This window comes from Phalacrocorax aristotelis, chromosome 6 (genome assembly GCF_949628215.1).
Source record: "Phalacrocorax aristotelis chromosome 6, bGulAri2.1, whole genome shotgun sequence".
Taxonomy (NCBI): domain Eukaryota; kingdom Metazoa; phylum Chordata; class Aves; order Suliformes; family Phalacrocoracidae; genus Phalacrocorax; species Phalacrocorax aristotelis.
The window spans coordinates 19170899-19197184 of NC_134281.1; the positions used below are offsets into that span (position 1 = coordinate 19170899).

Consider the following 26286-nt stretch of genomic DNA (forward strand, 5'->3'; position numbering starts at 1 on the left):
ATAACGTATACTTGCAAATTTCACTTACATTCTCCACAAGTTTAAATTACTTTTAATGAAACATTAACTGAAGATTTGACAAATGAGCCCCTGAGACTTAAAGTTTCACAGGGAACTTGCAGTGAAATTAAATTAGTAGGCAAATTTTCAGCATGCAGTTTTTGCTGTTAAACCAAAATCTTTTTACCACTTAATTTCTCCATACTATCTTATTAGGTTGCATTCAAATAATTTCCCCCTGTGCAAATAATACCTATAATTTACCCCCTCTTACTTATTAATGTCAGAACGTCTCTGCCCCCATTCCTGTCAGAAAACTGAACATCCTTTGAAAGGTGCCTCCAAGATCTTGCCTACCACTGATAAAACCAAGTACATTTTTACATAAACATTTAATTCATTCAAAATGTTTCCTTTGTGCTGCACACTGGTTTAACTTCTAGTACATTTTCCTCCTGAAATAAAAATTTTAAATGAAGAATGTATAACTTAATTGGCTCACTGTTGAACTGAGCTTGCCTCAAGCAGGTATGTGAACATTTGCAAATTTATCCAGAAATTACAAGTGCAGAAACAATACTTTGTAAAATGATGCTCCTAATAGTTTTATATAGTCCTGATGCAGCTCTAATAGTTTTCAATACTGTCGTAATATCATTGCTTCTGGAAATGGACAGTAGTATAAAAAGGAAAACAAGCCTAAAATTAACCATTTAATGACTTCATAAATCAATTAGGCAGAATTCATGGTCAAAACCTAGGTAAGCAACTCAATGAATAAATAGCCAGGTCTCACATTAACTGACTAGATCATCTATACCCTTAAAAGATTTCCAAGGATTAAAAAGTACTAAAAGCCACTTGTATGCAGCAGATAAGGTCTCACATCACTAATACCCAATTCCAACCTGGTTCAAGACCATGATAACTAAGAATCTGTGACTAGATAAGGAACATTAAAATGTAAGGACAGTGCCAAGAGAAATCATCTTTGCAGAGGCTTTCCAGTGACCTCATGGGTTTTAATGAGAACCCAAGTATCTCACTAACACTATGGAAAAATTTGCCAGAGATTTCTTAAGAATAAGCTTGTTACTAACCCAGCTCTCTGGAGTAAAGGTTGCCCCATATTCCTATGGTACATGGCATGGTAAGTATAAGTTGTATATTTTGCTCCTCTAGGTAGGATTGGAAGAGTGATTTCTGGATGCTAACACACCCCAGACAATAAAGCATCTGACATAACACACAGTAACTGGCTGTTTCCCTTCTTATTCTTCTAAATCCACATATATTCAATGGAAGTGTTAGTATTTCAGGGTCACACATCCCCACTGATATTAGGGACACAAATTAAACTATACAGGTCACATACACCTGTTTAAATAGATTCATAGGGTCTTTTAGGTTGGAAAAGACCCTTAAGATCATCAAGTCCAACCATTAACTATCACTACCAAGTCCATAAAAATTAGAAACATTAAAAAACAGAATAGAAACATTTTAAAAAGTAGAAGAGACTTTTTTTTCAATCCAGATTATGGTATGGAAAAAAATCCCACAAAGCAATACAGAAAATAAATACTGCCTTTGTCCAAAGGCTTTGAAAGGAAACACTTCAAAAGGCTATTCCAGTCTGTGGGATGAGGAGCTCAGTGTTCAGAATGGCAAAATGAATGCTGAAGGTAACAAGGGAAAGGAAAAAAAGAATCTCCACCCTGAAACCCTGCATCGTAAGGGGCACAGCGTGGGTACCTGTGATTCTTGTAACAGAGGTACAGATCACACAAATTCTGTAAAGTGTCTGTATTCTTTCCCCCTCAGGTTTATCTGTAAGAACAACTTTCTGAGGCACACAGGGCTAAGGGCACAGTATATATTCCCCTACATCAGTATCTTAAATCTCAGCTTTTACACAGAATCTTTTCATTAACTCTTACTCAACTTAGATTGCTGAAATCCATCTTTAGTGATTTTTGTCCACAAAATCAAAGCCACAAAGCATTTTAAAATGAAAAATAACAGATTATACCTGTTCCCTTAGTTCCTCTTTTCCTGAGGTCTGATAAACTAATTCAACTACACTAAATATGTCCTAGTCTGTAACCGTGATCCCATTTATAAATAAAACACTGAGAAATTTTCCTATCTTAAGAACTGAAAAATTGTAATCAAAATACATATAGTCATGTGCCACGACCATACAGCATGGCTTATGATCTGTGTATAGTTTAAATTCATTTTCTTTCTGAACATAAGGAGCAAACAAGATTCTTGGACTTGACTGAGCCTCCTATGTTGGTGTAAAAGCTGACATACCAAATTGTAATCTTTCTCATATTTCTTTTTTACAGCTAGAAGTTGCATGGAGGTGACTTTTTGTGGGATCTGCAGATCTGTCTTGCAGACACAATTAAGGAAGAAATGTAGAAGTCTTAACTAATCCAATTACCTGTGCACATACGGTAAGTCACACAGTATTCATTCCAAACTAAATTGAATTTTGCATGTAAACATTACTAGCTCATTCTGGCCAGGTGGGTCAAGTAATTTAAGCCCATTGTTCAAATAAACTAACCGAATTTATGAACAATCACTCTGGCACAGGCATGAGAGCATGTTTTTCTTCTGTAAAGAAGTTTTCTGAAAATTCAGTCTGTCATCCTCATTCAGGAATTTAACAGAAGATAACATGTAAGAACAAGAACTACAGCACAGACCTGCAACCTGGCTTCTGCTCCTGCAGCATGTCGCATAGCAGAAAGAAGGCAGGCTGCTGCAGATCATGTAGAGAGGAGTCCTCATATAGGATACTAAATGAGCAAATTTTTTTTCCCATTATTATTATTTATTACTACTATTCCAACCCAAGAACTAACCTGGAAATTTTGCCAACCAATGAAACCAAAGATTGTCCCATGATGTGGCCTGAACTTTGGAGGGAAAAGGACTACACTAACTTGTGTAGAAGTTGCCATAGAGTAGGGAACTTTCTAAGAGTTCCAGAATTACACACGCACTTGTCATAATCTCTTCCTCTTTCATGGCAGATCAGAAATACATCACTCCAATGACAGTATCTAAACAGTCAATTCCTCTGATTAGCATTTGGCATTGTTTTGAAGAACAAGGCTAGAGAAAGTGTTCCTGTGCAATTTAATTAATCAACCATCTCTGTTCCATCAAACATCTGTGCTCTGGCTGACCCACTTAAAAATCTGAATGAAACGGTTGAATTTCTTCCTCTTAAAAGAATAGTCCTGTATTCTGTACTTGGGCTTCTCCTATAGAACTAACACAACAGATATCAGACAATTATTAATCTAAGCATTGTAACCCCTTATGCCAGCAGTAATCACCCTCGAATGCCGACTTCCTTATAGACCAGGTTTTGCCACTGTTTAACATAAATTTGTTGTCTGGGTAAATTCATGAGACAACAAAATGAGCTGAGTTCTAGGTTATTCCAAGATGAAAGGGCAGGTAATCTCATTGCATGTGCTGATGACCAGGGGTAAATAGCAGGTCTCACTTGTCCATTTTGGATTTAAAACAATAATAATAGCGTCCGATTCTTCTACCACAGTGCTTGAAAGTGCGTTCTGCCTTAGCTCAGCATCAAAAACCTTCCTGAGGTCAGTAAGCAGGTTTGCTACAGAATGCCGTCTCAAATTTCTTTCACCAAGGTTCTAAGAGCATGTTGCTATTTTCTATTACAACAGGAACTGTGATTGCTTCTGCAGCCAATTACATGTTCAAAGGGAGTGATAGCTGCAGGAATGCATCACTTGATGTTATAACACGTTATAATTAGGTTTTCAGCCCTAATCACTTAGAAGGACAAAAACTTACTTTGCCACTTCTAAATGGCACTATCAACAAGGAACATTTTGTTGCAGAAGCAATTCATGTGATTGACACCAGTTTTTTTGTGGAGCAGAGTTCCATACACAAATTCACTTAAGGCTGTCAGTGAGCTTAGTGAATTTTGTCCCGCAGAGCACTGCATAAACATTCCCTTTTCCAACAAGCAGCACAATTTGGCTGATCATGGCCCATCAACAGATAGTTTATCCCCAAGCCCACAATAAAATTCCTGTTTAAGATTAGTCTACTAATCCCTTGTATTTGCTTTATACCTGCCTTCATTCTGGAATGGGAAGCCAAGAGGTCAAAGAAAGAAACCAAAATCTGTATTTTAATGGGGGGGGATTTTTTTGTAAAATTCATCCCTGTTACTAGTAAGAACTCTAAAAAACCCCTGCAATTTACAGAATAGGCTGCAATTTTTAATGCTGCAGATTTGTTACAATCCAAAGAACATTTCCTATGATATTAAAAAAAACTCTTCAAGGAAATTCATTTTGATTTCCACTCCATTTGACCATAAATGTACGCAACAAGATTGTCTTGGAATAAATTCCCCAAATCTGCTATTCTGAAACTGATCAAACAAAATGTTTCCACTTCATCATCAGATTCTTGCAATTCTTCTTAAGTTGACAACCTACTACTGAAAGGGAGAAATTAATTAAGAGAAGCTATGCTTCAACAACATATTTTTTTCCAAACGGAAAATCACAGAAGAAGTTATACTAGCTCTCCCTAGAGGCAAGATGGGATGCATGTGGGGAAAAAAGTAATCTTTACCAGCACTACAGAAACAACTATTAAATGAACTCAGTCCTGCTCCAGATTTTCTGTTAAATACATCATTAGTACATGCTCTAAATAAGAAACTAATCAAGAAATAAAGCTGTCAGCTTTTTTCTTCCTTCTTTTTGTATCCCTTAAACAAATTTAGTCCTAAAGCTGCGCCAGATTACTGTCCTGCTGGAGAGAAAGTCTTTCTGGGCCGAACAAACAGCAGCAGGCAGAGCCCCTGCCAGCCCTCCCCAAGGGCAGCCTGAAGGAATGGCCTGGCTGCACCGGCTGCCTTCCTGCTGCTCCTGTAAGCAGTGCCAAAGTGGCACCAATTAGCGGCGGTTGTGGAAATTCAGAGACACCTCTGAGGAACAGGGCTGATGTAAAGGCCAGCTTCAAAGGAACAAACATTTGTACATAAAACAGAGTCACAGCCAGTAATGCAGCACAAAACCCAGTGGCAGCAGTGCGTAAGTCCATTTACAGCTGCTAAAACTTCCTCCCCTGTGCACTCACCCTCTCTCTGTCAAACCCTGATTTGGCTATTCCATTGCAATGATCTATTTAGCTTCTCTGGCAGAATTACAATGTTGCTTGATCTGAAAAGTCACAGAGTGGCGGGAGCTTCTCTTCAAACGGCACATTTCCCCATGCGGACACATGTACATGCAGGCGGGAGAAGCTGCAGTTTTCAACACACCCTAGTTACAAGACATCACGGCCTTAAAAGCATCACTGGAGAAGCAGTCAGGCTCCAGCATTATCACAGGACTAAGGAAAGAAATGGCCAAATAATAGCATCTTTGTCAGTGCCATTTTACTCCTTGCAGGATTGTTGTAGGTGATAATTGACACTGTCATGATGTAAACAGCAATCGCCTCTGGGCACTAATGTGCAACATGTGCTGTTTTGAGTCATCCCTGACCTCCGTAAATGATTCAGAACAGTCTTGGCAGCAGTCGTGTCATGTATTAGTCAGCAGCTTCAGCCCTGTGGCTGCTGTGATTCGGCTACAGCTGAAGGACCTGCTTTGCCTTTGAGTACACGATAAATTTTTTGTAGACACAACTGATTTTCAAGTCACTAGTCTTATCTCACTGGAATTGAGAGTTGTACGACAGATGAGTGTTTAGACATGCTGATCATATCTCCCCACCACGTGAGATTCATGCTCAACTACATGCCCCCTGGAGGGGGATAACCTTTGTGCACACACTGACTCCAGCATCACATCTTCGGAGCATCCAAAACTCCTTGAGGTCCACAGGGAAAAGTACACGTGTACATCGATAAAGCATGCCCAGTGCAGGATTAAGAACATGCATATAAAATTCCCTCCACTTTAATGTCTCTATTAATGTCCATATTAATGTCTCTAATGAATTAATTAACATATCAAAGTGCAGCACCTAAAAACATTGATCCCGATCCTCCAGAAATCCGTGTGTGCTTAAATTCACACAACCAGAAAAGTTCTGTTAATATAAATGGTATCTCCACAAGCAATGTACTCACAGAATAATTTTACAGGATCAGGGCTTCAGTTAATTATACTAACTTATTAACATGCAACTGTCATTTATAAAAACTTTGGCTACAATTTGTTAAAATTAGAACTTTTTTCCCCCTCCTTGCACTAAGAAACAATGAGGATTTGGGAAAAATGATCAGTGTTCTTCCACAGACCCACAGAAATACTACTACCAAAAAGTGAAATCCAAGAAATCTAGTGTGGAGAAAATAAAGAGCTATAACAAATGTGGTGACTGCAGGAACAAAAGTAAAATAGCTTATACTGCTGTTTATTTAGGCAGAAGTCCAAAAGCTGTCATTTACATTAGACTACTTTATACATTTAAAGGGCAAGTATAAACAGAGAAAAAAGTCCCTATAGAACACACACTTGCTGTTTTAAAAGCAATTCTTAAAGCAAAAGTGCAAAATAGGAAATCACTGCCAGATATAAATATGGTAAGTGAAATGAAAGAAATCTTAATTACATGAATTACCTAGCTATCCTTACTAAAGCCCTGTATTCACTTTTCATTTGAGCATTCAAAAGCACCTGCCAGATGGATACTTCTAAAAAAACCAAATATTAAGCCTGCTCAGGTTCAGGTGTTTCTGAATTTATTAAGTGCCTGTTCAGGAATTATGCTTGTGCCAAAGTAAAAATTAACCCAGTTGTCTGTCTGAGTTTCTAATGTATTTTTCTGGTAGATAAATGTTTTTTATTGCTCTCTCCTTATTGTGCATTGATGACTGGTAAAGACAAATATACGATAAAGGATTCCCCTTAGTACTTAGAGGTAAAATGGATTGCAGTCTGACTTGTGAGTAAACGAGTCAGGCTCCCCATTCATTGCACGTTCACAGAATGAGTGTCCAGTCCCTGCAGCGTGGTTTTCCTGCAGACCAAGTACACCAGCCAGGGCAGCACCCTTCCTTCCACACAGCTATGCTGGCAGGCCTCTACACTGCTCTCAAATGGCTCTTGCCTTGAAGGAGAGATCACTTCCAGAGTCAATTGCCTTCATTTATTAATTCTGTTCTCTTCTGAGGCTTCCTGTAATTTCTAGCTGCTGGGATTGCTTTTGTGACGAAAACAGTCAAAGGGTGAAATGTAACTACAAAAGCCTCTATTAGACGACCATATTGAACTGTCAGATACTTTCTTAGTATTGCCAAGCTGTTTAAGGTGTGAAGAAATGGCTCTGAGTGGAAAGGGTCATTATCCTACTAATGCATGATGCTGTCTAGATGCTTTCCAAAACAGTGCTGACAGACTCTGCAGAAGATACTCTACAACACAGTCATTCAAATGCCTTCTGTCCAGCAGTGAAAAGTTCATCAATAGCATCTAAAAGGTTTAAACAGAGTTGAATAACTATTCCCATGGTCATTTCTACATGCTGCAGTCCAATGAAAACAATTAGGAATTTCACACAAGAACAAGAGAGTCTGCCAGTGAGGAGAAGGAAAACTTTGACTCCCAACTCATTTGCCGAACCAAGACACTTTACTGGGATCTCTCTAAGTATTAGCAGGTGAGAGGCAACAAGAAGCCTGTACAGCAAACTACTGTAGATAAATACTAGAAAATAAGATTTATAGTGGGAACTTTTGGGTGACCTCAATAATTGATATTACCCACCCTGACTATATCAGGATGGTTGAAAGTCTCAACACTGAAGATCACTGTTGCAAGCACAGAGAACACAGCAACCTAACCACAAAACTGCACTATGAGTAAATACCTACAATACAGAATAGGAAGAGAAAGCCACCAGAAGAGCTAATATAAATAATGAGTAAATAATGGCAGCTTTTTAAACTAAAAGATGTTACTGGTAGCTGTTTCATTAGTTAGAAAACTGTTTTGTCATCTAATGCAAAGATAAAAATCATTGCTCCGGGAGAAGCAAGTTTTACTAAGCTACATTTCTGCAACTGTTTTGCTTCAATCATCCTCCATTTGAGTATCAGATGATCTAACAAATTCAGTTTCACTTGCCAGATTTCTGTTTGTGTGTAAAAAGTAAAACAGCCAGGCATTATAGCACCAACAGCGTATGTGGCTGTTGGAAAATTCCCTTTAGGGAAAGTTTATTACATAAATATATATATACACACACTGATTTTAGTTTGGAAAACAAGACATACAGGAGAGGACAACATAGCTGAGAAACTTTGGTCAGCCTCCCATCATTAATAACAATCTTAGATCATTAAGTGATCTAAGTTAAGATGGCTTAACTTTTTTTAGCCTTGCAGAGAAAACAAGACTCCATCACACGCTGTCCCTGTAAAGACAGTAAGAGTGGAGTTAATTGCTGTTAAGTGCTGCAGCAGGGAAAATGAGGTTAAACACAGTCATTAGTGTAAAAAGGCTGTGTCTACATAGCACGCTTCACACTCATTTGTACACCAATTCTGATTGTTAGCTTTCAAACACTGGTTAAGTATGAAGTATTTGTTAAAAATAAAGATCACAGAAGTATATATAACGTATTAGTTTAAACTGGAAAAAAAAACCAGACAGTGCCCTAACAGATTCCATGCAAGAATTTCAGATTTTATACATTTTTCACAAGCTGGTTGGTAGGATTTCAACAGCTAGACATCAGATAAAACACAAGAGTCACAATGTCATTCCTCCTCACTAAAAGAGCACATTATCTTCTTGTTAGTACCACCCTAACATTTCTATCCTGTTTCATTGCCTGGCGAATTTATCAGAAGAGATAGCACATGAGTAAGATATGAGCAAAGTCTTACAGTAAGGTTTAGTATGGCAAAAGCACAACAAGTTGAAGAACATGATTTAAGAGCTGTAGTAAAATAAAACCTATTAATATAGCAGCAAGCATGTTGTTTGTAATCATTTTTCAGTGCCCAGGAATAAAATCTCACTCTACTGAGCAAATGCTTTGCACAATTTTGTTAGTGTATTTCTAGATGTCAGTTTTGTTGTTCTCTTTGTAGAAATTCTGAAAGATGCTCTCTATAATTGCTTGTATGTTATCCCCCACAATGCATTTTCACAGATTCACAGCAATGGATATTATTCTCTCCAGTATGCCAGCACAAACACAGATGCAAATGCCTGTGTACAACATGATGTAGCAGGGGCATTTATAGCCTGGTATTTTAGGAACAGGAGAAGTTTTAAGGGGGAGGGAATATCTCTAATAGAACTGATATAGCTGGAAAAAAACTGGGGGCCCAGAAGACCTTCTACAGCCAGCTGGAAAACTGAATTATGTTTCTGGGACACAGCCCCTACGCTACTAGGAATGAAGTATTAAAGTATTAGGTTTTCAAAAAAAGGTTAAACTATTTCATTTTAACTTGTTCATGCTAGTGACTTCATACAGTTGTTTACAGACCTGGGCAAAATGGAATAACGTACTGACGACCCCAAGTAATCTGGTGTTAAAAGTGGGAAAATGTGATTATTTCCCTTTTCAAGAATTCTTTTGCGGTGTGAAGCTGGCCAGTCTCTCAAACTCCACAGAACTTAGAAATACACACAGGACACAATTTGCTTACCAGAAGTCTGAGCTGAACCTGTGAAAAATCATGCAACGCTAATAAGCTGAAGTTGCAGAGGTCCTAACCTTTGGGAAAGCAGTGACATACATGTTCAACGCCCACTCTGTGGTGGATCCAACCAGAAGGCCCAGAACTGATCAGCTACAAAGGCAGAAAGCTGAAAATTAGACTCCATTTGCACACTTCCACCCATATTTACAGCTGGTGCCAAGGTGCCTGTCTATTGCCACGTGACATCCGACAGCAGCGTATCATCACACTTGCCATAGGCATCATCACTCCTTCCTTTGAGAACTGGGAGTTATAATCCCATCAAACCAAACTCACTTCACCGTGAGTTTTATTTTGCTTCTGCTTTCATCATCCTAAATCAAATGGGAACAGCAGACTGACGGGCCTTGCAAACACACACAGCAAGTTGCAGCTAGAAATCTTCTGAAGTTTTCGGTCTGGTCATTACAGCAGGAAGCAACAGTCCTGATCGTGTGCCACATATGAGCAACACCATCCACATCCCTAGGTGCTCTGAAAAGCGCACTGACATGTTTCCATTGTTGTGCTGGTTTTGGCTGAGAAGGGGTTAATTCTCCTCACTGTGGGGGTCGGCTACCTTTCCAGCTTCCCGCGCTCTGCCGCGTGGCCGGGGGGGCTGGGAGGGGCAGGGCCATGGTGGGGGCAGCTGACCCCGACTGGCCAATGGCAGCTTCATTCCACACCATGTGACACCATGACCAGTATTCGGCGGTTCGTTCCCCTCCCCCGGGGCTTTGCGCCTCTCATTGTTCTCCTTTACATTGCATTTCTGTTGTTGTTTCTTTTAATTTTAATTATTAAACTGTTCTTATCCCAACCCACGAGCGTTACCCTTCTGATTCTCTCCCCCATCTACCGGTGGGGGAGTGAGCGAGCGACTGTGTGGGGCTGAGCTGCTGGCTAAACCACGACAATTGTTTAAGAACAGATGCATTTGTACAACAAGAAACCTACCCTCACAGCCCTTCACTTTGCCTATAGACTTGAATCAGTGTTTCCTTAAGACTCCAGGCTATAACAGCACATGCAGAAATGCAAGAGCTACTTTGTAACTTTATCATCAGTGTTTCATTATGGAGATGAACATATTAACTAGGCAATGATACCACAGCTCCACAAATGCACACCCAGCTCAACAGCCTCTATGTTGCATGCTAGCAGCAGCATGAGCATTCTTTGGCATGGTTCAATCAGGCTGCATAGGGCAGCCTATGCCAGGACAAGACAGACAAAATGAAAACTGCCACGTCAGCAGGCGGCCACAAGTTGCTATTGTCTTGAGATGTGATTCTTAATGAGAACAAAGCCACCAACACTTTAAAAGCACAAGAGGATGTGATCATGAAATAAGAAAAGCAAAACTACTTGGTTTCTTCTTTTCCTCTATTAGACTCCCCTCCAAGATAAATAAACTCAATAAAAAGTAATTACAAAGCAAGATATTTACCTTTTGAGTCTTCTTTCTCTTTGGGGAACTTTTTTCAAACTTCTATTAAAGAAAAAAAAAAACACAACTAAAAACCACCCAATACCATAACTGCTTGTCCTATTCCCATCAGCAATCCTTGTAGAGGCAAACCCACCCCGGCATCTTCAGCAAAGAAAGCCAGTCAAGAACACCACTCCAAGCTCTAACTTTCCATTTAAGGAGTATAGCTTTTTCTACTATGAACATCTCTTATTTCTTGCTCAAACTTCCAAATTTCTTGGCAAAACTCAGTCATTGCCTAGCTCTCCTGAGCTTACTGGAGTTAACCTATGTCTGAATTTAGCTCTGTTTTCTCTCTGCAGTCTTTTCTAGGCATGCACTCCATCCACTCCAGGAACAGCTGAAAACAATGGAACTACCAAATAATAAATTGAAAACAAATGTCAAATGTGGTAGAAATCCATGCAAAATAATTAGAATTATATTAATTAATGTGCTAGGAAGACTAATAAAGTTATTATAATAGTAAAAGGATTAAAAGTATACAGAAAGAAAAAGCTTTGACATGTCCATCAGTCTTTGAACTCTATATCAGGTAATTATGATAATTAATAGCACTAGCTGGCCCCTGTTGGTAACAAGCACCATGGAACACCTGGAACTCATGAGAACACCTGCATCCAAACCCTGGTACTTCAGGAATGACTTAGAAACACACACTGATACTGGTAAATAATAATCCTTTGCAGTTTCTGCAAAGTGTTTCAGAAAAAAACCCTTTAGTGTCACTGCAGATTGATCTTTTTAATAATCTTCCTGCATAGGTCTCATTGATCAGCTCTGTTAACTGACATTTTGAGGAATCTCCACAAAAAGCAACAGAAGAACTATGAATCCTGAGATCTTCAGTAAGGGGGCTTTGTTTTGCTGAACATACAGAATGACATGCAGTGATAAGGATAAGTGATAAGGAGCAAGCACATTCAGCAGAGGGCTTGCAGAGCAGGTCAGGTCTGGATAGCTCTGGTTATGCTATCTGTCAGCAATTGTCAAGTCCCTCCTTACCTTAAAACACCATTCGTGCTTTTGGGAGTTACAGCTGTCCCAGACTGGAGAGGAGGAGGAGGGGGGAAAAAGGGTGTTAGAGGGTTTTGAAAACTCACACATTGCATACATGCTCTTCTAAAAAAAAAACCAAACAAACAGCAGCTTGAGCTAATCCAACTCCCACTGTCCCAGTTTTAAGAGAATTCTCCAGGAACTATACAGTCTTATTATTCTACTCCTAAAGTTTAACAAGGCATCTTAGACTTAAAGATGTGAAGGGTGGTAAGCGAGAGGGGTTTATTTACATTCACTCTCATTGGACTTCTCCAGAAAAAACGCTGATTTTGTGTGTAACACTGCACAGCCAGTATTAGGTTGTAATATATGTAATAATTAATATCTAACAGTTTTAGGTACCACACTACTTAAAATTTTTAGTGTAGCGCTGCTGTTGGCATGAACTCATCCCATTACATTGCAAATAGCCTAACTGCTCGCACCAGCATGTGTTTGCCATCTAAGGAAATGCATCGAGTGTTACACACCACACATCAGGTCTAGCTACTGTGTTAGTTACTAGCAACCAAAATCTCATGCAATACGATAGTTGCCAATGTAACTACTCTTCCAGAGAGAAGATGAAATCTGACGACAGTCTGTGTGCACTCTCATCTAACAGAACAGCTGCCCAAGGTAGTTTAGGCACCCCACAAATCTGAGTGGATCTCAATGCTTTTGCATCCTCAGCTAAAACACACCTGTCTGAGGGCTGCTCAGGGGAAGACCCACTCTGTACAGATTTGGGAATTCTGGAGTATCGGCATCATGTAAACTCTGCTCTAACAGGGCTACCTCTGCCCCTGTGAACATCACATTGCTCCAGCCTGCAGAATGGCAACAAGGATTACCTTGGAGGGGCCAGTATAATTGGCTCTATAACATTTTGAGTAGCTGCAGGGCAACATAAACTCTTCTTGACCAGGTACTTTTTGCGTTACAGTGCAGCTGGAACTGCTAAAAACTGTACAAAATTACATTACCCACTGTATTTTCTGAAAATAATACAGAAGAGGGTCTAATATTATCTAGGTATCTGAAGAGCAGGGTCCTTCATGCACTGACAGAAACAATCTTCCAAAGGCAACAGGCAAAGCAGTGACTACAAGGAATGTAATGCAGTTTGACAACCTCAGAGAATCATTCAGGAATTCTTCCCTCCCTACATATGGACTTGTCACTGTGAAATACCCTGCTTGCACGACGCTTCAGTTCTTGTGATGGAAACAAAGGCACCTCCATTAGCTTATATCAAAAGGCATCTCAGCCAAGCAATGAGATTGAGCGAGAGTTTATTAGCGCAGATGTGCCTTCAGAACAGGGGCATGAGTAAAAGCTGTCGAAGTTGAAATGCATAATCCATAAAGTATTTAAATCAAAATCTACAGATTTTTAATTGTGCAAATGTACCAAGAAATCAAATACAGACCTTGAGTGCATAACTGTTTTCACAATAGCCACAAGGGTTTATCCACTGAAATTAAGCCTTACTTGGACTCTAATTTGCATAACATAATCTGCTTGCAAGGGAGAGGACGTGACTGTTGGTGTAAAAACACTGTTTTTGCAAATTATTTTACTAGCCTTAAGAAACCTGTTTAAAAAAAAAATGGCTTTGGTCAATGGGTTTCTTTCTCTCAAGCACTGTCAATTTGGTGCAAGAGAAATTTAAGGTATAATTAACACAAGCTGTTCCATACTAAGAGTCAGATACACAGTATACAAAGCCAGGCTGAAAATTTACCCAGAGCTTGAGAATTCATACAGAACATACATGTACAGTTGTGCTTCCAGAAATATGTTTGGTATTCCTAATCCTACTCTCCTTCCCTTACACTCCCCACATAGAAACAAACCAACCAACGCTAATTTTCCATGGAAACAATCCTTTATAAGTAAACCACCTGTCATTCTAAGGCCATTATCACCACGACTCTTGTGGACTAGAACTACTGCATCCTAATAGAACAAGTGGAATAGAAGGATCAGACAAAAGGCAAAATTTAAAGCAGTCAAATAATCTCAAGGAAAAAAGAAACAACAAATCCTAGTATCCCATCAGAAAGTTCGAAAAAAACTTAAAATCCAATACATATGCTACACTTCTAAAGATTCACATGTCATAGTGGAGGCTACTAAATGCTTCCTAGACATCTGTGAAGTTAATGAATGCTTTTAGCTGAACAATACAAGCGAAAACATGGCAAGCATCATCACCTGGGTTGAAATTCAGCTTCTTCACAACATTCTTGACACTGGAGAAGAGAACCCACGACTGAAACTCTTCTACTCTTTAGCACCAGCAATAGCTTTATCCATGAGCAACATGTAGGTCTGCTGCCAATGCTTTGCATAGACCAGCTAACTTGTAACTTGTTTTCCGCATTCACCTCTTCTCCACCTTTTCAAGGAAACATATCCACTAGTCCAGCCTCCATCTATAGCCCTTGCAGTGCAATAAACCTGAGAAATTGGGACATCTAATAACAGCTCTAAAGCTGATTTAATAGCACGAGCCAGATCTTCATTCTTTATGGCAGGAGGAGTCGCACAACACAGTAGGTGTAATCCTAAGGAAAAGAGTGTTGTTTAAAACTTATCGATTATTAAACCATTCAAGAATAAAAATAATCTCAACTGACAAGGTAATGCCAAATCAAGTGTCAGCCCTGAGTACTTAAAATGCTTCTACAGTTTTGTTCAGAGCATGCCTACAAAGAACAAGTAACACGAGACAATCATTTATCCAAACTAAAAATGCATGTGTATAATAAATATTAAAAGGGCATGCATTGATCCATATATTAATCAGATTCATAACAATAGACCAAATTTTCCTCTCGCTGGGGTGTGAAGAACAAGGTTATGAATCATAACGTGAGCACTTAAACATCACACTTGAATAACCTAATTGTGTACAACAATGATAGGATGAAAAGAAACTTAATCAAACTCTGAACTGTGGTTAGATTTCATCCTCTTAAATACAGTTCTGTGACAAGACTAATAAATTATTTCAATAGAAAAAATAATGTTGATTTACCTTATTAATATTCTGAACCTCCTCTGCCCATTTTCTCCATGCTTCATCTCTTCATTGAATAGAAATAAACACAATTATAGAGAAAAACATCTGGGTTTAATACAAGTTTTGATCCTTTTTTGTTACAAATCACACAAATATATACTTTTTAAAAAATTTACTGCTTTATAGAGCAGATTTGCTACATGCAAAAACTGTCAGCCAATCTTTAAATATTTATCTTTGAATTCCCCTGGTTGCATGTACTTGGGAACGTTTTCATAAATACATCAATAACTGTCTTGTACAGCTCATTAAGGAAGCTTTTTATCCTTTAGTGTAATAGTTCAGTTTACAGTTGCCTGTGAATCATTTTTATGGACCGCCATTAAGCATGCCCTTCAAACTGCAATTATTTGTCAAATTTTGTATATACAGAAGCAACCACCAGAGAAACCATGAAAGCTGAGAAGACACATAAACACTTGGAACCAGAACTTGGCCCATCTCCAGCAGCGTATTCTCTTCTGTTAACGCTGCCTCCAGTGTATGAGATGTACTTAATGGATCCACCTACACAACACAGGCAGATTGTCCAAAGTAGGGGGGCACACTGGCTTACATTAACCAAGACCTTGAATTTCCTCCTCAAATCTGTCACCAGCCTTTCTCTGAGGTCCTGGGACGTCAATCCCTCACTTGTTATAGTTTTACCACTTCCCTTATGAACTTGTATATAGAAGAGGGGACCTCTGCCACAGTGGAAAGCTGCAGCCACTTGTATTCCTTGCCCAGCCCACAGCAACAAACACCAGCAAAATTCTGCTATAAAGAAAACAAACTTCCAGGGATGTTGCCCTTCAACCTAATATGCCAAAGTCATTTTTACTTCCTGGAACTTAGCAAAATATAGACCTAGATAAGTAGGCTTATAAATATCAAGTCTGGGAGCTTTTTTCAGGGAAAAAATATGCTGTAAGCAGGCATATGTGCAGAAACCTCTAGAGTGCCTCCTTCAAGAATTAGCTTCCTGGAAACCTTCACCAGCATCCTATTATTTTTCCCCAAATCTGGTTCTGTAATTGAGTTTTTGACAGATATTTTCATCTGCCTGGTCAACGTGGATTTGATCAAACAGGTTACCTTACAGTGAGCTGAAAAGTATATGCAACAGGTTTAAAACTCCGGTCCACTGCATTAACAGCTGTAATTGTCTCCACAAGCACTCTGTAAGGGAAACATAAACCGAACAATAGCACCCAAGGCTACACTCGATTGATCCATCTAGTCAAGACAGATGGCAATAATGTCAAAGACAAGGTAAGGAGATGAAAATGAAGAAAGTATTGCAGTGAACTTTATTCCAAGTAGATGGTGCTCTTGCTGCCAAGGGCAGGCAGCAATAGAAGCTAGTGGCTTACCAGCATCCACAGAGAGTTAAAGTGTAAGAACAAATTAGATTAATGTGATTAATTGCCTGATTTGTGTATTCTGAGCCACTGCTGTTGAAATCTATTAAATATTTCACTGCCAAATCTCACCTTATGCCAAGGCTGTGGGTTAAAAAGAAGTTAAAGTATGTTGTCTATTGTAGTTAGATGATACGCATTTCTGAATGTCAGCCTCATGAAACAAAATGCTTTTGTAGCGCTACAGAATATATACATGGATGTTGCTGTTGTAGCTTCTGTCACTGTTGAGCATTACATTCTACATTCCTCCTAGTATCAAATCAACTTGTGACTAACATTATAAATACCAAAGCATATTCATAATGATTTTCCACATACCACAAAATACTACTGCAATTTAATTTTACAGCATGCTTACATTATTAAAGTAGATATTAAACTAAACACTAATCAGTTAGTTACAAGGTAAAACACTTAAAATTTTTAGTAGTACTGGGGAGCCACAGAAGGACTTTTGTTCAGTTACAATGCTGAAGAGGAATGGCAATGGATGTGGTAGCTGGCGATAGATGCATTGTGTGCACACCATTGTGTACTTCCTTCATTCTGATATTACTGATAGATTTCATTGCTCCTCACATATTCATGAAGGCAGCAGTAATGGATAATAAAAAGTAAAACTGGAGAACAAAGGAAAAAGCTCATTCAAAAGTGAAAGAAAACCTACCTTTTTATCTTCCAAGGAAGTTTTCTGCCTTGAACCAGTCACTTCAGACAATGTCTAAAAAGAGTTAAATAAAAAATTATTAATTCTTGCTAAAGTGGTCATGTCTGAAATACTATTAACATGCTTTTAAACACTCTGACATCCATTGCTGCCACAGTTTATATTATTTAAAATACATTTGCTTGTCACACTTGGGCGGGTGGAGAAAGGAACTTCACATTGTAACACATCTCTAACTCTCCCTATCTGTACCAGCAGCCCTTTTTTTTCTTGAATACTGTAACAATTTTTCTAACTACCATGTGCTTTGCTGTACTGCCCATTACTAAGAGCTGTTGTCAATAGAAGATTTTTCTGTAGCATGAACAGGAGCTTTTCCTCTCAGGAGGCATTAAAAGCTCTTACCTGGGTTCCAGAATTCCAGCAGCATTTCAAAGCACAGCAACTCAATTTCATGGCAACAACTCTGTGCCCTTAACTCTGTAGCCTTGACCACAGGAAACAGGGATCTCTCAAACTCAGAAACCAAGCAATGAACCAGCGTAGCAACAGTGCATATCCAGACATCCTGATGAAAGCAGCAAGCAGGAGCATCGAGCGCTGCAGCCCTTGAGTCTGGTGACCATGTAGATTCTCAAGCAGTTGCTAACAGCAAATTGCCAAAGTCCACAGAGCCACTGAGCAGATCTGGAAAGACATTCAAAACTTGGTATCCCAGCAATGCTGACTGAGGGATTGAGACCTAGTAGCAATTTTTAGCAAAGCTAAAAACACAGGCATGTGCACTTGTGTACAAAAATGCTTTATGTCTCTTGCTTAAATGTTTTCAGAAGAGAACTTACTCTTGTAACTTGAGACTCTTCTCCACATCATTTGCACTTTGTCCAACTCTAGTTGGAATATTGTGTCTAGGACAGATGTTAGCCTTTACATGGAACTAAGGCCGGGGAGAAGATCAATAACTAGCATAATTTAATTTCCCATAAGCTTCTTTGTAAGAAGTCAAATTCACATACAAAGCTGTCTGCAAATTTGGAGCAGGTATTATTTATTAGTCTTACAGACTTGAATAATGATCTTTTTGCTACAGGGTAGTGTTTACAGAAGGTTCATGGTGTAAAGGAGGAAAAGCTCCTCCTGAAGAAAGTTGCACTTTCCACCATTAATTTCATTACGTAAGAGACAGGATACCAGCAACGTTGTTCGGCACTACAAACCGACCTATATGCAGACCTTCTGGGAACTGTACCCCTGTGCACAGAAGCCTGGCATTCACCTAGAAATGGGCTCAGAATAAACCTGGGTGCCTAGCTATGAACTTCCAGCAAGCAGTTGCAATGGTTAGAGTTGAAGTGAAGACAGCAGCCCTATGATAACCACTGCCCACAAGGTTTTGCCTTTGTCTAAGCAACACTTCTTCCTAGCTTGCCATCACTAATGCCCATGGAGCCGTGTACAAGGTGACACCAGTAGAAAAATCTTGCTGAAAGCTGTTTTTATAGAATAAGACGCAAGGTCCGAGTAACTTACTGATCTGAACCAGAGCACGTCCAGACAGTCTGAATCTTGGTCATTTCCTCAAGGGATGTGCCACAGTAACATTTTTGCTTAATAAGTTTGTACCACCTCTCTCACAATAAAGTTCCTCTTCCAGCTGATTTTTCTCTTTACAGAGCTCTGCCCTGTGTTTTTGAAGCTCTTTTATTTGGGGGGAGGGAATGGCAGGGTAGGGATGTTGGTTTTATTTGCTTTGTCTGTGTATCAAATTGCTGGCAAGATTACTTAAAATATATTTAGAGCATGTGCTGTGGCAGTTATTACAGTGGCAAACTATGTAACACCTAAGAAACTTCCAAACTAAATAGTCAGCCTCCATAAAAAGATGTTGCTTTCTACATCTGAAGCTATATGACTCAAACAAGAGCCATGCTGTGTGCAGCTTTTCCTTGCATTGAGTTTCTGGTCACAAAAACCAGTCAATAATCACCAGCAAGCACCTACTCAGGTGTTGTCATAATACTGCCACTTCAAGCTCCTCCAGGCCTGTACCTATTTCTGATTTCCTGTGAAGCAGGAACCAGACATTGGTCCAGGTGGCAATGATTCATGTGATGTTACCTGTGCTTCCTCCTGATGCCAAACACGGCTTGCGAGGCTCTGCACACCCTCAACTCAGTTCAACATGTCAAGAACCTTGAAGGATGGCAGCCACAGCCCCAAGGCTGTAAATGTCTTCAATATTTCAAGAGTGAAGAGTGTTTGCTCTATCCGTTCAAATATTACACAGAAGTTCAGTGACCTGTATATATTATCTAAAGCAAAAGCATTTAACCCAGCAGTTATTGCATATCAGCTAAAGGCATATGCATTCTTCTAGACTAGTTTAGACTAGTTAAGGGGGCGGGGGGAAAGCATCTCTTCTTTTGGTTCATGTACTACACAAGATGTTCCAGAGACTTTATATATCAGCGCTGCTATGTAATAAGTTGCTGCACAGGCAGGCAAGCAGAATCAAAGCACTTGGGTACAGCCTATACATTATTTTCCACAGCTATCCGAAAACAAAATGCCATATACCAGTACTTGTTCCCTATTGCTTAATTCATCACTTCCACAGCCACAATTCCTGGCATAGGGGGTGAAACTTTATAAAGTAGCCTATCACACACACCCCTAAAATCAGCAGCAGGATAGGTCTGTTTTGTTTCACTAAAATGATGAATGTTAAATGATCCTTTTTATATCTTTTTCTTCAACAGCTGCACCTCATCTGAGAAACTTTTTATTCCTCACACTATGTAAAATGATTAACGCACTTGTTATGCTATAAAGAATTGTAGTGAAAACTACAGGTTGCAGTGGTACAGACACTAGCTCCTTGCAGCTTTAAATTCAGTGAAATTTAATCATACAATTCCACTGCACAGAAACCAGTTGACTGATGGATGATCTAACCAGCTGTTTCAGGTAACACCAACCAAAAAATATTTATTATTAGGATCTGCAAATTCAATGTGAAACCTTTATCGCAAAGTTTTCATCTGTCTTTGAAGGCTGAATAATTTACAAAAGACTGTGAAGTCTGTAGAACACTGAAAGTTAAATTGAACCTTTAAAGCAGGGGCATATAGTATAACATAGGAACAAATTCAAGGCCATAGATATAACCAGATCAACAACTCTGGTTTATGCTAACTTGGACAGAAACCAAAAAACCAAAACAAAGCAGCTATTACACACAGCTTCGTATTTCTCCAAGATTAACTAGACTTTGGGTTCTTCCGACACGGTATTCCTCTGCAAACTTAAGTCTTTTTTATTTTGCTATATTATCAGCCATACCATGCAAATGTAAGGTTACTATACAATAAGCCATGGAAGAAATTTTATATTTCATTTACCATCACCATCTATCTATGATTCCTCCACTTTTCAATTTCATCAGTTAATGATCACTTGAAATGTGGCTTTTTTTAAAAAAAAAAAACAAACCAGCCAAGTATCACCTCTTCTATGGAAGCAAAGCAACATGGTTTTAATTCAATGTAGATTTGGCTTCTTGACAACTTGTTGCTTTTGAATAAGCAGAATAATAAATTAGTCATGTGCAGTGCTTTGGAAGCAGAAATACTCGTTCTAAAGCTGAAAGCCATTAGCAAGCATTCACAGGCTTACAAATTAATAATTGTAGGGAACCCAAATGCTGGCCTGAATTTGCTGTATAAATTTAAACACATAATTAAGTCAACAAATTTACCAGAATGTAGGACACAACAAAATCAAAGAAAAATAGATATTAGAAGATGCATTTTGAATTGGTGTCAAATTTATCTAGCTTTCCACACTTTCCCTGTAACATGGATCAAATTAATCCTCCGTGTTTCTTTCAAAGCCAAGCTATACTTTTCACTTGAGATATTTCAGGTTCACAGTGGTGTGAAAAAAGTCTCTGCTTGCTTTGTGGACTTGAACAAAGTTACCCTAGGAATGAAATTGCTGTGTTGCATTTTAGCATTAGAACTACACCCAGTGTAGAAAACAAGCAATAATGAGATCTAACATCGATATTCTAATCCAGAATATTTTTTATGGAACATGAATTCTTCCTACCTAATCACTCTGTTCTGTTTCAGCTGAATTTGTTGTTCTTTATTTACAAAATCCAGATGATCCAAAACCAGGTGAAACAATCCACACATTCACCTACTTCATAATGCTGTTGGACGTAACATAATTAAATGCTTTGTAAATATGTTATTCATCCTCCTGCCAATACAACATTGCTCCTAGAAAACTGTTTGCTACTGCTTCGTCCCATCAACTTTTCATGTGTCAAGCAATGGGTCTTCTGAGACCAGCTTTTTATTTAATAATCACGTTGTTAAAGTTTTTCCCATTATTGATTTAATCTTTCTTTTCCTTTCCTTCCAATGTGTCTGTTTCTCCTCATTATACTTCATGATGTCTTCCTAACTGCCAGAGAAAATGACAGAAGGCTGTCCTGAGCTGAGCTCACACTTACACTATTCCTAGCCAAGTCGTGCCCATTAGCAACTTCACAGGTTTCCCAATAGTCTAAAACAGTTCTGATGAGCCCAGGTTTGCTCACCTCATTCATGAAGCATTTCAAAACCCTGCTCTGAGAGTGATCATTTTCTTTTGAAAGCCGCACCATCTCATGTTAACAATAAAGACCGGCTACTAGTGGCTGAATCTTTAGTGAGTAACGTAACAAGTACTCTCTTGTAACGCCCCCAGCATGTTTTGGCAAGGATCCACATCTTAATTTAAGGTAATACTTCAGCATACACATAAATAAATTGAATTAAAGTGAGCTAAATGAAACCTTGGTAATGAGACTTTACTTCCTATTCTGGCATTTAAAAACTTCTTGCAGAGGTATGAAGAGAAACCTACCAGTTTTTGTGAAAATTATTGAATAATTATTCACAATTATTGAATTGTGAAAATAGGATCTATTGCACTGACTAGCTTCATAGCATGGGAGATTGTATGTTTAACCCATTTTTGAGAAAAGGCAGTATGTGTTCCCACTTTACTCCACTTCCACTTTATTTATAGATTCAAATAACAGGGTTTCCTATGGAAAATACTTTCCTGGCATTTTCCCAGCTGCTAGGTCACAAAGCACAGGCTCCTCAATTTGCTCTGGGTGCTAAATTTCATTAAGACAGGTGATGTACTATTAACTGGATAGCACAAATGGTGGAGCTGCTGCAGGGATGCTACGAGGTCTGGCAAGAGAGGGAAGTGCTCTGAAGAACAATCCCGGTTACCAGCGGCTCCTTCTCAGTGTCTGAACAGTAGCCAGGGTGATGCAATACTGTATTCTGTCACCTCATTACTTCAGGGTTGCAGGTGGTAGGAAACGAGACCACTAAACAACCTTTCCATTTGCTATTCATACTGTGGTAAACCAAAGCCTAAACATAGCATCACCATTAAACAGCTTGATGCTGACTGTCTTAGTGACTTCAGTTACCATGGCATCCCTTTACATAATACCTATTAGATCTACAGCAGAGTGGTGAATACTGGGTTTTTAAGCTTTTCACACACTAATTTCTCATAAAGAAAAAACAAAACAAAACAAACCCATAGAAAATACATTATTTAACAAGAGACATTTCCTTAATTTCCTAGGATAAGCTCCTTAAACGTTTGCTTAGTGTTATTCCCTTTAAATTTAAAGAAGAAAAGGCAAATATCTAAGACATTTGAGCCTAAATTCACGAAGTTACTGTTGGTTTTTTTTTTTTTTGCTGTCCAAGTGACAACACTAGAAGTGAAATTTATCTTCAAATTGCTGAGTACACATCAGCTTCAGATCACTTATCTGAACTGCTGGGTTGAAAAGTTAAAAACAACAAACCTGCAGAGCTGCCAGTCACCTGAACTGACTGACAGCTAAAAAGGAAACAATCATTAAACCAATTCAAACACTCCAATAGTAAAATGTGTTAATCCCTAACATAATGATTAATGAATAATGAAGGCTTAGAAACTTACATTGAAACAGACATAATTTGGAAGACAACTAAAGAATTAAAAGATATCTTAAGAGTATTTATCAGTTCTTTAAGTGGGAGACTTGCAAATCTAACCAAAAAGTGTGACTAATTCTAATTTCAGACATTCATATTTTCAGTCTTCTAAATATCTTACTTTCACTCCCACATAAGGACACTATATATGTTTAATAATCCTTATGCTTTTGGTAATTCATAGCAACAAACAATCTTGTGGAGGTACAACCAGATCAGGAATTTAAAGTCACATCCATGCAACAGGAATATGCCACACAACAAACTATCTCCGGCTGTGCCTGACAGTTTGTCTGACATTAGGATTCCATGAATTACAGCTTTTGTTCAATTAACATATTCCTGAACCTCACTTTAGTATATCTTAGCTTTTGTTTCACAAAATTTCAGTGCTGTTTCCTTGAAAAAAATATCAAGATCTACACGCAGTACATGGATCTGGTTAAAAAATACATTCACAAGTTCCTAAGCATACTACAGGCAATGTTCTGTACATCCCCATGACTTAGTGAATCAATAGGCCCATCTCGGACTCATTTACAGAATAACTGTCATGGGTGGCTGATTGGCCATGGTTAAAATTGAATTTAGGCTTGTTATAATTCAGAGCACATTCTATTTACTTCATATTAAAAGACAGATTACATTTTCTGAACTATCTCATATAACCTTCTTGCCACATGTCATAGCAGTAATAAGGCCAGATTAAATGCTGACTGGGGGCTCTGGTTTAAAAACTAAGTTTTTGACAGAACCTCCCACTTAAAACTCAGGTGTTTCTATTGCTTAGCAGCTATCACAACCCCTAATCATCTTTACAGGTTCTTTTCTTTGCTTTTTTTGCTTCCCTGCAAGCCTTTAGGAACAAGAAAACAAGTGGCCAAGTACATAATTATATATTCACAAACTAGAAAATGGATAGCTACACCACAGTTAGTCATTAGTTACCAAGATGATTAGAAACAAACCAGACTCCTGCTTGGGAGGCTAATGTTGTTCACAAACTCCATGTAACCTGGTGGTCATCTGTCAGACATCTGAATGCAGTACAGTTCCTCTGTTATTTTGCTCCAGTTAAACAAAGCTGGTCCTCCTTCTGACACTACCTCACCCAGTCACAAGGAAGGTATCTTCCAATGCTCCCAAACACTAGTAATCAAGGGCTGCTGCAAGACACCTACAGCTGGACACCAGTAAGTTATTTACTTAGAGCTCCAAACTCCCCATAGAGAAATGGGGAACAGGGCAAGACATCTCGAGACAGTCCTGTGCTCTTGACAATTCATAGATCAGTGGCCTGCTACTGAAGTTAAAAGACCTTGCACAAGTCTTCCACCTGCAGCTTCCACTACTCTGTCTTGAACTATTTAACTACATAGCAGTTGCATTTTCTACTATATCCATAGTGTGCTTGTCCCCCACCCCTCCCCTTTTTTTTTTCATCTTGTCTCCAAAAAAGAAAGCTGAAGCCACAAAGCAAAGCAGAGGCAGGAAGTGCCTCATGACACTCACTCCATCCTCTCTACTGCAGTCCCCAGAGAGCCTGGATTGGAGCACTGGTGAAAGGGGTATGTACATGCCCATATACACACACCAGTTTAAACCAAGGAATAAATACAGTGATGATGCAAGCTCAGCTCCGTCCTGGGCTACAACTAAATTGATTGTTCAAACTGTGTTCTTGTTGTCCAAACTGAAACTTCCACATGCTGGGGTTTCTCATGCATTCCAACTCTCACGCTGAACAAATGAGTAGGCATGCCTTTTACAAATGGCCTATGTGTTTTAGAAAGTATGGCTGCACTAAAAACATTTTCTACATGCTCTTCCAACAACGCAGAAGTTTGTATGTGATCAACCGCTAATCAGTGGCTTAGCTGTAAACCACAATAGGCTGAGTTCTTTCCACTACCTTTTATGTTCTTTAACAGTAGCAAAAGAATATTTTATATTTTTAAGCCAAGAAGAATGTGGCCTCGTTAAGCACTTTACTATAAGATCAAACATTAAGCAGACATAATCCTGTGGCTTCAGAACATCAACCTCTTTGCATCAGCTACCCTAGCACCAAACACACAACCGTAATCCAGGCCTTACACCTCAAATCTAAACTGCCAAGGTTAATCTGTTGTCAGCCTCTCACATTGGACATATTCTAGCTGAAATACATCCTGAATGCATAAGAAACATTCTGCAGAAATCTGAACTGTGTACATTGCTGGATCTGACTTTGCAGTCATGTTTTTAAATTAATGTTTAATAAAATGACAAAGGCTATAAAGAAATTACTTAGCAATTCTGTAATGTAATAAGCAGTACTAACCAACTGGAGGAAGTTAGAGCAAGACACCTGCCTCATTCTAATGAACTAGTTGCACCTCTCAAAAAAAAAAGAAAAAAAACACAAAAACACCCACAAACCACACAAGAAAATCAACCAGCCTAAAACATGGATGAAACAGAGGAACAGAGGAAATACACTTCTGGGTATGACAAAACCCTCAACTCCTTTAAATTCATAAATGAATAAACACTGGGGAAAACTGTACATCTCTTGACAAAAAAACATTGAAAATACACTCTTAAGTGTTAAAAGTTAATGCTTACTATCAAAGATAATACACAAAATTCTCCCTTTAACTTACGCTGCAAAATATAAGGATGGATGGAATGTTTTAATATTTAAATAAAAGGGCCCAGATTTCTCCCTCCAAATTCCATCCTGCATTTCCACCCAACCTGCAGTTAGCCTTCTCCTCATATCAGATATTATTAAATTACAATCCTAGCTATT

The 26286-nt window shown here is 38.7% G+C and overlaps 1 long non-coding RNA gene across 2 annotated transcripts in view; it reads right to left on the minus strand.

Annotated features, from left to right (window-relative positions):
* The window catches only part of LOC142058714 (uncharacterized), a 158501-nt gene that overhangs the window by 67750 nt on the left and 64465 nt on the right, over window positions 1-26286 (minus strand). Inside the window, exons 3-7 of one of the 2 annotated variants that reach the window (XR_012661088.1) lie at window positions 17833-18114; window positions 17428-17481; window positions 16432-16515; window positions 15310-15358; window positions 14484-14836 (exon numbers count right to left, since the gene is read on the minus strand). This is a non-coding gene — a long non-coding RNA (uncharacterized LOC142058714). The remainder of the gene's footprint in view (window positions 1-14483; window positions 14837-15309; window positions 15359-16431; window positions 16516-17427; window positions 17482-17832; window positions 18115-26286) is intronic. The other variant, XR_012661089.1, reaches the window with a different exon arrangement.